Here is a 13,437-nt window from a genome sequence, read left to right as displayed (position 1 = left end):
AAATTCTGCAATTGGTAAGTTAATGTTCTTTAAAACTATGAATATATATATATGAAACATTGAGTCTTTCGTGGCCTTACTATAAGACTTACAATTAATTATTTAAGATTTTGCTGATATTTTGGGGTAAGTTTTAAGACCATTGGTTAAGTCTTTTACAAAAACAGAATGGCAATCACATGGTTATCTAATAAACATCATGACATATTAGGTCGCTGTTCTCTTGACAAACTGCTACAATTTGAATGTTTGTGTACCTCCAATATTCATGTTGAAACTTAATAATCCCCATTGTGGTGATATTCAGAGGTGGGGACTTTTGGGAAGTGGTTAAGTCATGAGAGCTCCAATCTCATGAATAGGATCAAAGTCCTGATAAAAGAGGCTTCAGAGAGCATCTGGCTCTTCCATCTTTTCTGCCATGTAAGGACACAGAGTTCATCCCTTTTTGCCTTCTTCCTCCACGTGAAGATGCAGCAAAAAGCTGCCATCTTGGAAGCAGAGAGCAGTCCTCACCAGACTCCAAATCTGCCAGTGCCTTGTTCTTGGACTTCCTAGCCTCCAGAACTGTAAGAAACACATTTTTGTTCTTTATAAATTACTTAGTCTCAGACACTTTATTAAAGCAGCACAAATAGACTAAGACACACACCTTTCATTTTCCTCCCTTGTTAAGAGTTTGCTTCTGCTGCCTTGAAATGCCTTCCTCCATCTCCACCCTGGCCCCACTGTTGGAGTCCTATCCAAATTTCAACATCAAGATCTGACATCAACAATTGCAAAATCCTTTCTACTTTCTCCAAGGTGGAATCTCTCCTTAACTTTGCACTTTGCTGATAGTATTCATTAGCATATCTTGCCTTAGCGTTTTATGTGTATTTCTCATTATCCTACAGCTTCCTTCCAACTTTCTCCTATTCTGTGAGGTCTTAGTGGGAAGAGTTAAAGAAAAGAAAATTCATACCACTCGTTAAAGATGTTGAGGCCGACTTTATTCAAGTGGCAGACTTTATTCACTTTATTTAGTGATCCCTATACCACAAGGTATAGGGACCACTGCAATGGGGTCGGTCTTGCAGTAGGAGAGGAAGCTTGAACTGAATTCTGAATACAGCATGGGCAAGTGAAAATTTATAGCCAAGGAGCAGGGTGGGGGTCAATGGATTGAAAATTAATAAAAGGATATATAAGGGGTAGAAGGGATTCTGGTTAAACTGACCTAACAGGATTCTTGATGAAGACAGGCCAGGGTAATCAGATATCACCCAGGGAATGATGGAGGATGAAGAACCCAATCAAGTATCAAAGATGATCAGATATTTAGCATGGAGGGTTCTTGATAAACTGACTTAGCAGGGTTCTTTGCCAAAACTAAATTTGATAAGGAAGTGCACAGACGGGCCTAGGAGAAGGTTCGGAAACCTGGCTAAAGCTTGGTCAAACAAAGAATCTTTGTTAGAAGTGGCATATCTTGTGCATTTTTGCCTTCCCCACAGTACCTAGGACAGGGATATGCACATAGAAGATACTAAAAAATGTTAACTGAAGTGAATTATAAAGCAAGGTGTGAGTATGAAGCTGACTTAATATGTAACCCAGACCATTATGAGATGATAATTATTATATTCTGTGAGACCACTCTTACTTGCTGGATATGTGTATGTGATGTTGGCTCTGGTTTGTAAATATTTTTCTTTCTTCTGTCATATTGAACTGAATTTGCTCCATTATAATGTAATACCTTACATCTCAATAGCAATTCCTCTCCCCTCCCTCACAATATAGAAAAAAGCAAAAATTGACTCAGTATAACCAGACATGTTTGACAGGCACTCTTCAACCTAGAGAGAATAAATACTTCACAATATTCTCCCATCCAACATAATTCACATTCTCCTTCAATTTTCTAAACAAATTACCAAGGATTTTATTTCAATTGAAAAGAAAATTTATAATGGAAGCCATTTCACCATCACGTCAACCACAAAAATTCTCAAACCTGAACTAGACTCACACAATTTGTGGTCTAGCAGAACTTAGATATTATGTCTTAATTTCCTAATTTTTCAGAGGAGGAAACTGAGGCCTAGGGAGATTTAGAGGATTGTTGAAGGTCACCCTGCTCATTAATGGCAGAGCTTGTGGAACTCAACTCCCCTACCTTCTATAGTAATTCTCATTCCATTGAATCTAGAATCTACCTTTTACTTCTCCTGGAGTATAAATGATCCAAATGAAGTTTGAGTACAAATCTGATCACTGGCTTTTCATGAAGATTTCTGCTGTATGTCAATTCATGTCGTTTCTTTAGTGTCTTATCCCATTTATTCCATTGTCCTTAAATACCTGATTCAAAGATAGTATAACATGTGTTTTCAGATTTTTAGATGTGAAAGGTTTCCAAAATCTCCGTGTTTCAGACATGGTAAAATGTATAAGTGTATTAGTCCATTTTCACACTGCTATAAAGAAGTACCTGAGACTGGGTAATTTATGAAGAAAAGCAGTTTAAGTGACTCACAGTTCTGCAGGCTATATAGGAAGCATGGCTGGGACACCTCAGGAAACTTACAACCATGGCGGAAGGCAAAGGGGAAGCAAGCATTTCTTCACATGGAGGAGCACGAGAGACAGCCAAGGGGGAAGTGCCCCACAACTTTAAACAACTGAAACTAGTGAGAACTTCCTCACTATCACAAGAACAGCAAGGGGGAAATTCACCCCCATGATCCAATCACCTCCCAGCGGACACCTCCCCCAACACTGGAGATTATAATTCAGCATGAGATTTGGGTGGAGACATGGAGGCAAACCATATCAATAAGTAATAAACTCTTATTGAGTTTTACTTGCACTTGCCTTGAGACTTTGTCTCAACACAACAAACACACACACACAGACTGAACCTAAGATTTTTTTCCTCTAAGTCTAAGTGAGGATCACAACACCTGCATCTTATGAAAGACCAATATCCATTATTCAGCCATCAACACCCTCTTTTTTGATATAGGTGATCACAATTTGAGGGCAAATGCAGAAACTCTGCAGTAGCAAGTTCAGTCTAGGTGAAGTACTCTCTTCATTTCTGAATGTCTTCTGTTATGATTTGCAATGTACCTGGTATATATTCCAAAGCCATGATATGACAGATAGCATTTAGGTTGCATTTTAGGCCTTATAACAGTCATACTTGTTTGTTATCTTTAAATGCTCTCATCTGGTCCACAGCAGTGATGACCTTAGGGAGTGAATAGAGAAAGTGTTGCCCAAAGACTGCACTTCTGCTTTCAATGACTGCCATTCTACTCCCCTTGTTCTCTGGCTTCTTTGACTACATACATTTCCTCCCTCCTATTGCCTTGCACCATTTAGGTTCGCAAGTGAATTTTAGACTGTCTGCCAGAATCTAACCTGTTACTTTCTTAGGAAACCCCTTCTGGTATCCACACCAGGGCCTTGCCCCAGCCTCCAGAGCCCCTGATCCTTCTTATCAGGTAAGGAAATCTAAACATTTATGATATTCTTAGTAAAACTAAAAATTAAGTAAGCTGATTTGCCCACATGGATATTATTTTTTAAAATTATTTTCACTTTGTGCTAGCTAGAATTCTGCTGGCTAGGTTTTTTTGTGGGGGGAGGGGCCTCTTTTTAGACTATATGGAAAACAGATAAAATATAATGGACAATGAGGATATTTCAGTGACAGACTGATATGGTTTGGCTGTGTCCCCACCCAAATCTCTTCTTGAATTTTAGCTCCCACAACTCCCATGTGTTGTGGGAGGGACCTGGTGGGAGGTAATTAAACCATGGGGGTGGTTCTTTCCCGTGCTATTCTTGTGATAGCGAATAAGTCTCCTGAGATCTGATAGTTTTATTTTATTTTTTGAGATGGAGTTTCTCTCTTGTCACCCAGGCTGGAGTGCAGTGGCACGATCTCAGCTCACTGCAACCTCTGCCTCTCAGGTTCAAGTGATTCTCCTGCCTTAGCCTCCCAAGTAGCTGGGATTACAAGCATGTGCCACTACACCCAGCTAAATGTGTATTTTTAGCAGATGGGGTTTCACCATATTGCCCAGGCTGGTCTTGAACTCCTGACCTCATGTGATCCACCCGCCTTGGCCTCCCAAAGTGCTGGGATTATAGGTGTGAGCCACCATGCCCAGTCAATCTGATGGTTTTATAAAGGGAAGTTTCCCTGCATAAGCTCTCTTCTCTTGCCTGTCACCATGTGAGACATGCCTTTCACCTTCCACTATGATTGTGAGGCCTCCCCAGCCATGGGGAACTGTGAATCCATTAAACGTCTTTCTTTTGTAAATTGCCTAGTCTAGGATTTGTCTTTATCAGCAGTGTGAAAACAGACTAACACACAGACTAAGGGTCAACGGTATCTGGGGACAAAGTAATGTGATTATGCCTCTTCCCTTTGCAGTCTAGTTGGCCAAGACTAGTAGCTTTGTGGATCTGCACAGAATGGCTTCTGGAGATACTGCCCACTTCACTCTACCTCTGGCATTTTATGATCTGTAAAGGTTGTTGGAAAATTGTTTGGTTTTCCTGTTGGAATTTTGGTTTTAGGTAATATTAATAGGCTCTTACTCCCTTGAGCACAATGGCTCTTTTGATTTTCTGTGAAATGAAGAATTACACAGTAAATGTTTGGCAGCTAAAAGGATTAAAGACAAAAATAATAGTTTATACTGGTAAAGAATTCTATATCATGCATTGTTGTGTTAACCTCACTCCAGGTCTCAGCTTAACTTTCCTACATCTATTAATCTATGTGTCAGATTTCTAACCTATTTTAAACTAATTCTATCTGGTTGTATTGCTTGAATTTTTTAAGCATCAAATCATTTCTTGTACAAGGTAGGTTATGCAAAAATACATTTCAGAAAGTAGCACTATAATATATTTTGACACTTGAGAACCATAAGAAGTACTTTAAAGAAGAAATAAGCGTATGATAAAAGTTTGACTAATCTTAATTTGGTAAAGAGGCAATTCTGGATAAGCAAACTGTATGTTCAAGTCACAGTTAATCAGAAGGCAATTATGGTTTAACTATTGTTAAGAATTTTCCAGAAGTTTATTGCTGCTGTTATACCCTAGTGAGTAGAATATACTGAATATACTTGATTTTTTTCTTAGGAGACTAAGGCTCTCACAATGGCTAAGGAATAACATTGTGAACATCAATTTGGATTGGAACGTAATTGGAGATATAAAGGGTTTTTAGAGATGAGTTTAAATTTACATTGACCCAGGACAGATTTTTAAGGTGATTAAAAAAGTTAAATCTCTCAGTTTGTTTTTCAGTCATTCATTTTCCTCATAGGGGCTTATAGCAAACAAAATCCTCCTAATCACTTCCTCACAAAAAAATACAAATATTTTATTAAATATTTATCCTTGGGGTCACTTTGCTGATTTATTTAATTAATTAGTTTGATTGCGACGCTATTATTTACAGCTTTGGGGCTGTGGCAGTACAATTAGGGATGAGATCATTATTTCCTAAAGTGGAAAGAAAACTTGGAACAACTCACTCATATTCAATTTGTCTTTGAAAATTCAGTAAAATACTGTTTGGGAATTTTTAAATTAAGCAAATCAGATATTTTAGGAGAAATAATACATTACAATTGTGTGAAAGAGGATTAAAAAAAAGAATATTGTTTGCCAATGTATGGGATAATTAGGGTCTAGTGAGAATATTTAACCCCCAGGAGAGAAAGAAATTTCAACCAAATGACTGGATGGAGACAGAAAAGTCATGCCCCATCTATCTGGAGATTGGATATCTGGCATTTTTAATGATTCCTTGGACAGCTACATACTCAAAATAAGAGGAGTCCTCTTTGGATAGTGAGGAAATCCTGTAGGATGAAATTGGAACCTGCCTTAGGGTACACCTTGAATTATGTAAAACTTGATTTAACAAGTTTACTTATTCGGTTTCTCTGGTGATCTTTGGTACTTCCTAGGTTTCAGAAGGCAGGGAATTAGATGTAATGAGGGAGAGATAGAGATAGAGACAGAGTACAGATAGAGAGAGACTGATGGACATGAATGCATGTGTTGTATTGGGTGTGCACTCATGAGTGTGGGCATGTGAGGAGGATGTGGTATTGGGAGGTTTTGTTGAGAAGCCAGTATATTGGGAAATGACAGCCTTTGGAACAGAGAAAATTGCAAAATCCTCAATTACATAAATATAGGCAGTTAGGAAAATTCATTTACTTATTTTATTAGCACTGAAGGTCATTACTGAGAATCAAAATACAATATACCAAAATCAAGGCCGATATTGATAACATAAGACACTAAATAAAAGTTAAATCATCATACTCCCTTTAAAAAGTCAGAGAAATACATTTTAGACAGATTTCTTTGTAGAATAAGGGTGTCTGTGTGTGCCCGTGTGTGTGCTTAATTTTTATCACCTTAGGTACAATCTTTGTTTTCCTGAAATTTTATTTCCTCCACTATAACATTCCTAATGATAATAAATACACAGGATTTATGTATTTGCCAAGATAAATGATACATATCTTGTAGGGGTATTTTTTTTCCTGCCTTTATGGAAAAGATAAGTAGACTACATTTAAGGCAAGGTCTTTAAAAAGAATGTTTACTATTGTTTTAATGTTTAAGGAAGAAAAAAATGCAGGAAAAAATATGCCTTAGTATTCTATAAATTCTAGTTAACTACCTTTGAATATGTCTGTGTTTGCAACAAATCATATCCAACCATGCCAAAAGCTTTTTTCCTCAGCTTCCCTCCAAAAGGTGTTACAATGTTTATGTCATGCATAGACAGTAAACCAAATAATCACTAAAAACTCACTGATGCCTGGCACAATTTTATCTTTTATTTTAAACACTTGCCTTGAATTGAAGAAATTGATGTCATCTCTGGAGAACATTTCTTTTCACTCATTTCCAGGTGTGCCATTTGAAGGGCCTCCATGGGGATTAACAGCATAGACTTGAGTTGGGCTGGTGAGTAATGCACATTTAATCAGACTGCACTCTGTACCCCAAAGCCTCTGCCTTTGTTAAAGTTCTCTGTTCTGCCTGATAAACACGTTATGCCCTACTTCCTTCTGTAAAAGCTAATCCTCTACTAAATCTGTTTGATGTCTTCCTTTACATAATGAAATATCAGTGATGGCAGAGGAAAGAAAGGGTTCTCCCTCTTTCTTTACCTATTGAAAACAACCTGAGGATGAAGGTATGGTGGCAACTCAGAAAGGCTAACGGTGGGAAGGACGGAAGTTAGCAGTGTCTGCTCATATATAGGGCATGGTTTTTGACCGTTTGCATTTTTCTTATGATGAACATTATTCAGATCACTAGGAATTGCTTTAGGTTTTCCTTTTAGCTAATTCAGTTAAAAGGGTATAAATAATGTTTTATGAGCCATATAAGATAAATGGAAACCAAGAAAGGATTGCTGTGAAAAGAATAAATGAAATCTAAATATATATATATATATATATATATATATGGTTGGATATGATTTGTTGCAAACACAGACATATTCAAAGGTAGTTAACTAGAATTTATAGAATGCTAAGACATATTTTTTCATGCAAATCTAACTATATATATATATAGTGTGTATATATATATACACACACATACACCAAAGTCCCCATGAATATGGCATTTCTGAAATATGAGGTATGATTGCAAAGTCATCTAATTCATTAAAAATATATAGTGTCAGAATTCATACCTCCTGATATGGTTTGGCTCTGTGTCCCCACCCAAATGTCATCTCAAATTGCAATCCCCATGTGGTGAGGGAGGTACCCCGATTCATGGAGGTGGTTTCCCCCACGCTGTTTGCATGATAGGGAGGGAGTTCTCGTGAGATCTGATGATTTTAAAAGTGGCAGTTTCCTCTGTTCACTCTTTCTCTCTCCTGCCGTCTTGTGAAGAAGGTGCTTGCTTCTCCTTCACCTCCCACCATGATTGTAAGTTTCCTGAGGCCTTCTCAGCCATGTGGAACTGTGAGTTATTAAATCTCTTTTCTTTATATTACCCAATTTCAGGTATTCTTTATAGCAGTGTGAAAAGAGACTAATACAGAAGGTAGGGTACCAGCAGTGGGGCACTGCTATGAAAATAACCTGAAAATGGGTAAGTGACTTTGGAACTGGGTAATAGGCAGAGGTTGGAACAGTTCGGAAGGCTCGGAAGAAGACAGGAAGATGTGGGAAACTTTGGAACTTCCTAGAGACTTGCGGAATGGTTTTGTCCAAAATGCCAATAGTGGTATGGACAATGAAGTCCAGGCTGAGGTGTTCTCAGATGGAGATGAGGAACTTATTGGCAATGGAGCTAAGGTCACTCTTGCTATGCTTTAGCAAAGAGACTGGTGGCATTTTGTCCCTGCCCTAGAGATCTGTGGAACTTTGAACTTGAGCGGTATGATTTAGAGTATCTGGCAGAAGAAATTTATAAGCAGCAAAGCATTTAAGATGTGACCTGACTTTTTCTGAAAGTATACAGTTGTATGCATTCACAAAGAGATGGTATGAAATTGGAACTTATGTTTAAAAGGGAAGCAGAGTATGAAACTTTGACAAATTTGCGTTCTGACCATGTGGTAGAAAAGACAAACCCATTTTCTGGGGAGAAATTCAAGCCAGCTAAAGAAATCTGCAGAAGTAACAAGGAGCCAAATGTTAATCATCAAAACAATGGAGAAAATGTCTCCAGGGCATTTTAGAGAGCTTCAGGGCAGTGCCTTCCATCACCGGCCCTGAGGCCTAGGAGGGAAAAATGATTTCATGGGCTGGGCCTAGGCCACTCCCTCCACACCTTGGACATAGTGCCCTGCTTCCCAGCTGCTTCAGCTCCAGAGGTGGCTAAAAGGGGCCAAGGTACAGCTTGGGCCATTGCTTCAGAGAGTGCAAGCCCCAGGACTTGGCAGTGTCCATGTGGTGTTGGGTGTGCAAAAAACAAGAGTTGAGGTTTGGGAACCTCCACCTTGATTTCAGAGGATGTATGGAAACAGAGTCCAGGCAGCAGTCTGCTGCAGGGGTGGAGCTCTCATGGAGAATCTCTACTAGGGTAATGCAGAGGGGAAATATGGGGTTGGAGCCCCCATACAGAGTGCCCACTGGGGCACTGCCTAGCCAAGCTGTGAGAAGAGGGCTACCGTCCTCCAGACCCCAGAATGGTAGATCCACCAACAGCTTGCACTGTGTGCCTAGAAAAGCTGCAAGTACTCACCGCGAGCCAGTGAAAGCAGCTGTGGGGGTGTGCCCTGCATAGTCACAGGGGTGGAACTGCTCAAGGACTTGGGAGCCCACTTCTTGTATCAGCTTGTCCTGGAAGTGAGACATGGAGTCGAAGGAGATTATTTTGAGGCTTTAAGATTTTATGAGGGACTTGCCAGGTTTTGGACTTGCATGGGACCTGTCGCCCCTTTGTTTTGGCCAATTTCTCCCATTTGGAATGGGAATATTTACCCAATGCCTATAACCCCATTGTATATTGGAAATAGCTAACTTGTTTTTTTATTTTACAGGCTCCTAGGTGGAAGGGATTTGCCTTGTCTCAGATGAGACTTTGGACTTGGACTTTTGGGTTAATGCTGTAATGAGTTAAGACTCTGGGGGACTGTTGTGAAGACATGATTGTGTTTTGGAATGTGAGAAGGACATGAGATTTGGGAGGCGCAGGGGTGGAATGATATGGTTTGACTTTGTGTCTCCACCCAAATCTCATCTTGAATTGATCCTCACATGTTGAGGGAGGGACCTAGTGGGAGCTGATTGGATCACGCGGGTGGTTTCCTCCATGCTGTTCTCATGATAGTGAGGGAGTTCTCACGAGATCTGATGGTTTTGAAAGCAGCAGTTTCCCCTGTGCTTGCTCTCTCTCTCTCCTGCTGCCTTGTGAAGAAGGTGTTTGATCCTCCTTTGCCTTCCACTATGATTGTAAGTTTCCTGAGGCATCCCCAGCCATGTGGAACGGTGAGTCAATTAAACTTCTTTTCCTTACAAATTGCCCAGTCTCAGGTATTCTTTATAACAGTGTAAAAATGGACTAATACACCTCCAAAATGAACTTGGTTACTTCCAGAGTGTGGCAATATGGTTAAAAGAATACTGACTTTTAAACCCAAATGAGTTAAGCCATTTTGCTTGCTTCATTACTCACTACCAAACTACCATACCTTCCTGGGCCTCGTTTGCTCAATTACTGTATTAAATGGTAGTAATAATGCCTATTTCTCAGAGGAGCATGAGGGCTAAATGAAAATGCACTAACTTGCACTGTCTTGTATTCAACAAATATTAGGACCCTATACTCCTTCCACATAAGAATAGAATGGCTCGGCTGGGCACGGTGGCTCACGCCTGTAATCCCAGCACTTTGGGAGGCCGAGGCGGGTGGATCATGAGGTCAGGAGATCAAGGCCATTCTGGCTAACATGGTGAAACCCCGTCTCTACTAAAACTACAAAAAATTCGCCAGGCATGGTGGCAGGTGCCGGTAGTCCCAGCTACTTGGGAGGCTGAGGCAGGAGAATGGCGTGAACTCAGGAGGCGGAAGTTGCAGTGAGCTGAGATTGCGCCATTGCCCTCCAGCCTGGTGACAGAGTCAGACTCCATCTCCAAAAAAAAAAAAAAAAAAAAAAAAACCAATGGCTGAAATGGCTGAAAATACTGGATGATGAGAGCAAGAGACTGAGGATTCTGTATGAGAGGATTTTTTCTAACTCTCAAGGGGCTACATCACATTTATTTCAATTAAATAATGATATTGAACACTTAGCACTTGCCGAGTACACTCCTCTTGAATATCAAATTTTTATTTTTAAAGGTGGAATTGAATTTTAGTTATTTCCGAGAGTACTCAAAGTCAATTTTTGCGCATATAGTTAATAATCAAACTTGGGCAAATCTTTTTTAGTAAGTAAAATTTTTTTTTAGTCACACACATGCACACACAAGTATATATGCACCGTCTGACCACAATGAGACAAATTTGTTTGCCTTTCAAATTTTTTCTAAAGGCATTTCCAAAAATATTCTGAGCGTCAGCAGCATGACCTATCCTCTCCATGATGCCTACTTTGAAGGGTCTAACATTCAATTGCATACATACAATTTTTTTGTGGAGAAAAAATCAATCTTATGCCTCCTGTTACACCTATAGCTTACCTTTGTTACCAAAACACCAGGGGTTCGGTCTAGGAGTGCTCACCACACAGAAAGCCAATCACTGACTTAACAAGTATTGCCAGGGAAGAAGGCTTTAATAAGGTGCTGCTGCTGAGGAGATGGAGATCAGTCTCAAATCCATCTCCCTGACTGACTAAAATTGGGGTTTGTCTAGCAGGGAAGAAAGTAACCATGTGTGGGAAAACAGGAATTAGAGCGGGGTAAGAAGGGAAGATGGTCAAGAGGAGGCAGGTGGTTGCTTAGGCAATTATGGGTGAGGGGTCTGGCATCTCAGATGCAGTGATCTGGTGAGTTTCAGTTCCTTGATATTATCTGGAAAGGCTGATGGTTGGTTTTCTGAGAAAGGAATTCAGATAAGACAATTGTACCTTTCTCAAGTTTTAAGACTGGGAGGATCAATTTTTATGTTTATTCAGAAAAACCATATACATCAAAACCATTAGGCTGGTTTTACCTTGAAGATAACTTTGAGTTCACATTTATGATGCCACAGATGACTCAAGGGCCACAGTCACTGTAATGTGGGCTTGTCATAGCTAGTTAGCCTTCATTTTTGAAATCACATTACAGTTGAAAAATTGGGGATGATGTTATAATATAGTATAAATAAGAAATGAATTAATCTTTCTGCTTTGACATAAAAGTGAGAGATCAAATTGTATCAGAATTTTATTTCATTTTTCCTGTGGCTGCCGTATTTCTATGTAAGAAGAGAGTCATTAAGTCCAGTGAACTCTCAAGGAGAGGGGAATTAAGCTCTACTGCTTGAAGGGAAAAGTATACAAATTTTTTAAATGTATTTTTAATTACTACAGGTAGTGGCAGTGGGGTCAGGAGCTGGCCAACTTTTTCTTAGTTCCCTATTGGAAAGTTGAGGGTGGATCTCTGTGTTTCTGTAACCTGAAATTCCAAGGTCATAGGTGGACTGGTGGTGGTATTTCTAGAGACTGGCCTACAGAGTCGAGGATGAACTCCTGTATTCTTCATATTGCTCAAGCTGGCCTCAAATTCCTGGCCTCAAGGGTTCCTCCTCCCTCAGCCTCCTGAGCAGCTGGGACAACAAGCATGGGCCACCCACTGCACCTAGCACTGTTTTATTTTTGAGAAGGGTTACTAAGAAAGAATTTGAATGAGAAAGAAGCAGCTCACATAGCTCTAGGCTGTCCACTGATGTTATAAAGTGCTTTCATTTCCAGAGACACACCTTCTTGCATTCTCTCTGAATGCTCCTTTTAAAATATTATACCATTGCCCTCCACAGTCTAGCTGCTAATTTCTACCCTTAAACACAAAATTGCCAGTTAATCAAGTTAAATCCTTGGTCACAGAGAAGCTGCTTTATCTTAGTGTTTGACTGAAAATATATCTGCATTTCAATAATACAGCATGTCACATTGAATAAAAATAGCACTTTTAAAAATGCCTTCTTCAAAGTAGTAGGTTGTCTAGCAGTCTAGTTTTTAGCAGTGAAACTTAGGATGACTTACTTGGCAGTGGCTTCCGGAGAGCAGTTTCTTAGTGGGTTAAACGAAGATAAGAATATCTTCCTGACCTATCTCAAAAGTTTAATATGGGGCTCATAATAGATAATAAATGAGTTAAATATAAAATGCTACGAAATTTGCAAATGGTGAGTTGGAAATAGCTTTAGATGTCCAAACTCTCCATTTTAAACATAGAAAGTGACACCCAGAAAAGTGTCAAGAAAAACAGGGACAAGTGCCAGGAATTTCCTGAACTGGCTGCATTGATGAATGCCAACACAACTTTCATATTTTCACTTTTCCAGCTGGAAGTAGCTGAGAGACATGAAGAACCAGTAATTATGTGAGTCTTTCTAGTTCATACACAGATATTCTACAAAGTTATTATTGTTAAATTCACTTACAAAAAATAGAATAGTCTTTAATTAAAAAATAAAGCCCATAATAAAATAATATTGCCATAGTTTTCTTACCTTTAGTGTCTTCATGCAATACCTGCAGTGTTCTTTGATCCATTTTTTGAGCCCATCCTTGAAATTTCTTTTTAATTCTCATTGTACTTCTTAAACCATTATGTTGCTTTAACCATAGCAACATGGCCTGGTGGAATGTAGACATTGTTACCTTCTCTTGATATATAACATTTTCTAATACAGATTTCATAGATTTGGAATAGTTGAACTTTTCTGCTAAGTTACATCTTTACCTTGACTCTACTCCTTAGTTTTGGTTGCTCATTC

This window comes from Macaca mulatta, chromosome 4, assembly GCF_049350105.2.
Source record: "Macaca mulatta isolate MMU2019108-1 chromosome 4, T2T-MMU8v2.0, whole genome shotgun sequence".
Taxonomy (NCBI): Eukaryota; Metazoa; Chordata; class Mammalia; order Primates; family Cercopithecidae; genus Macaca; species Macaca mulatta.
Note: the sequence above shows the minus strand (reverse complement) of the source record.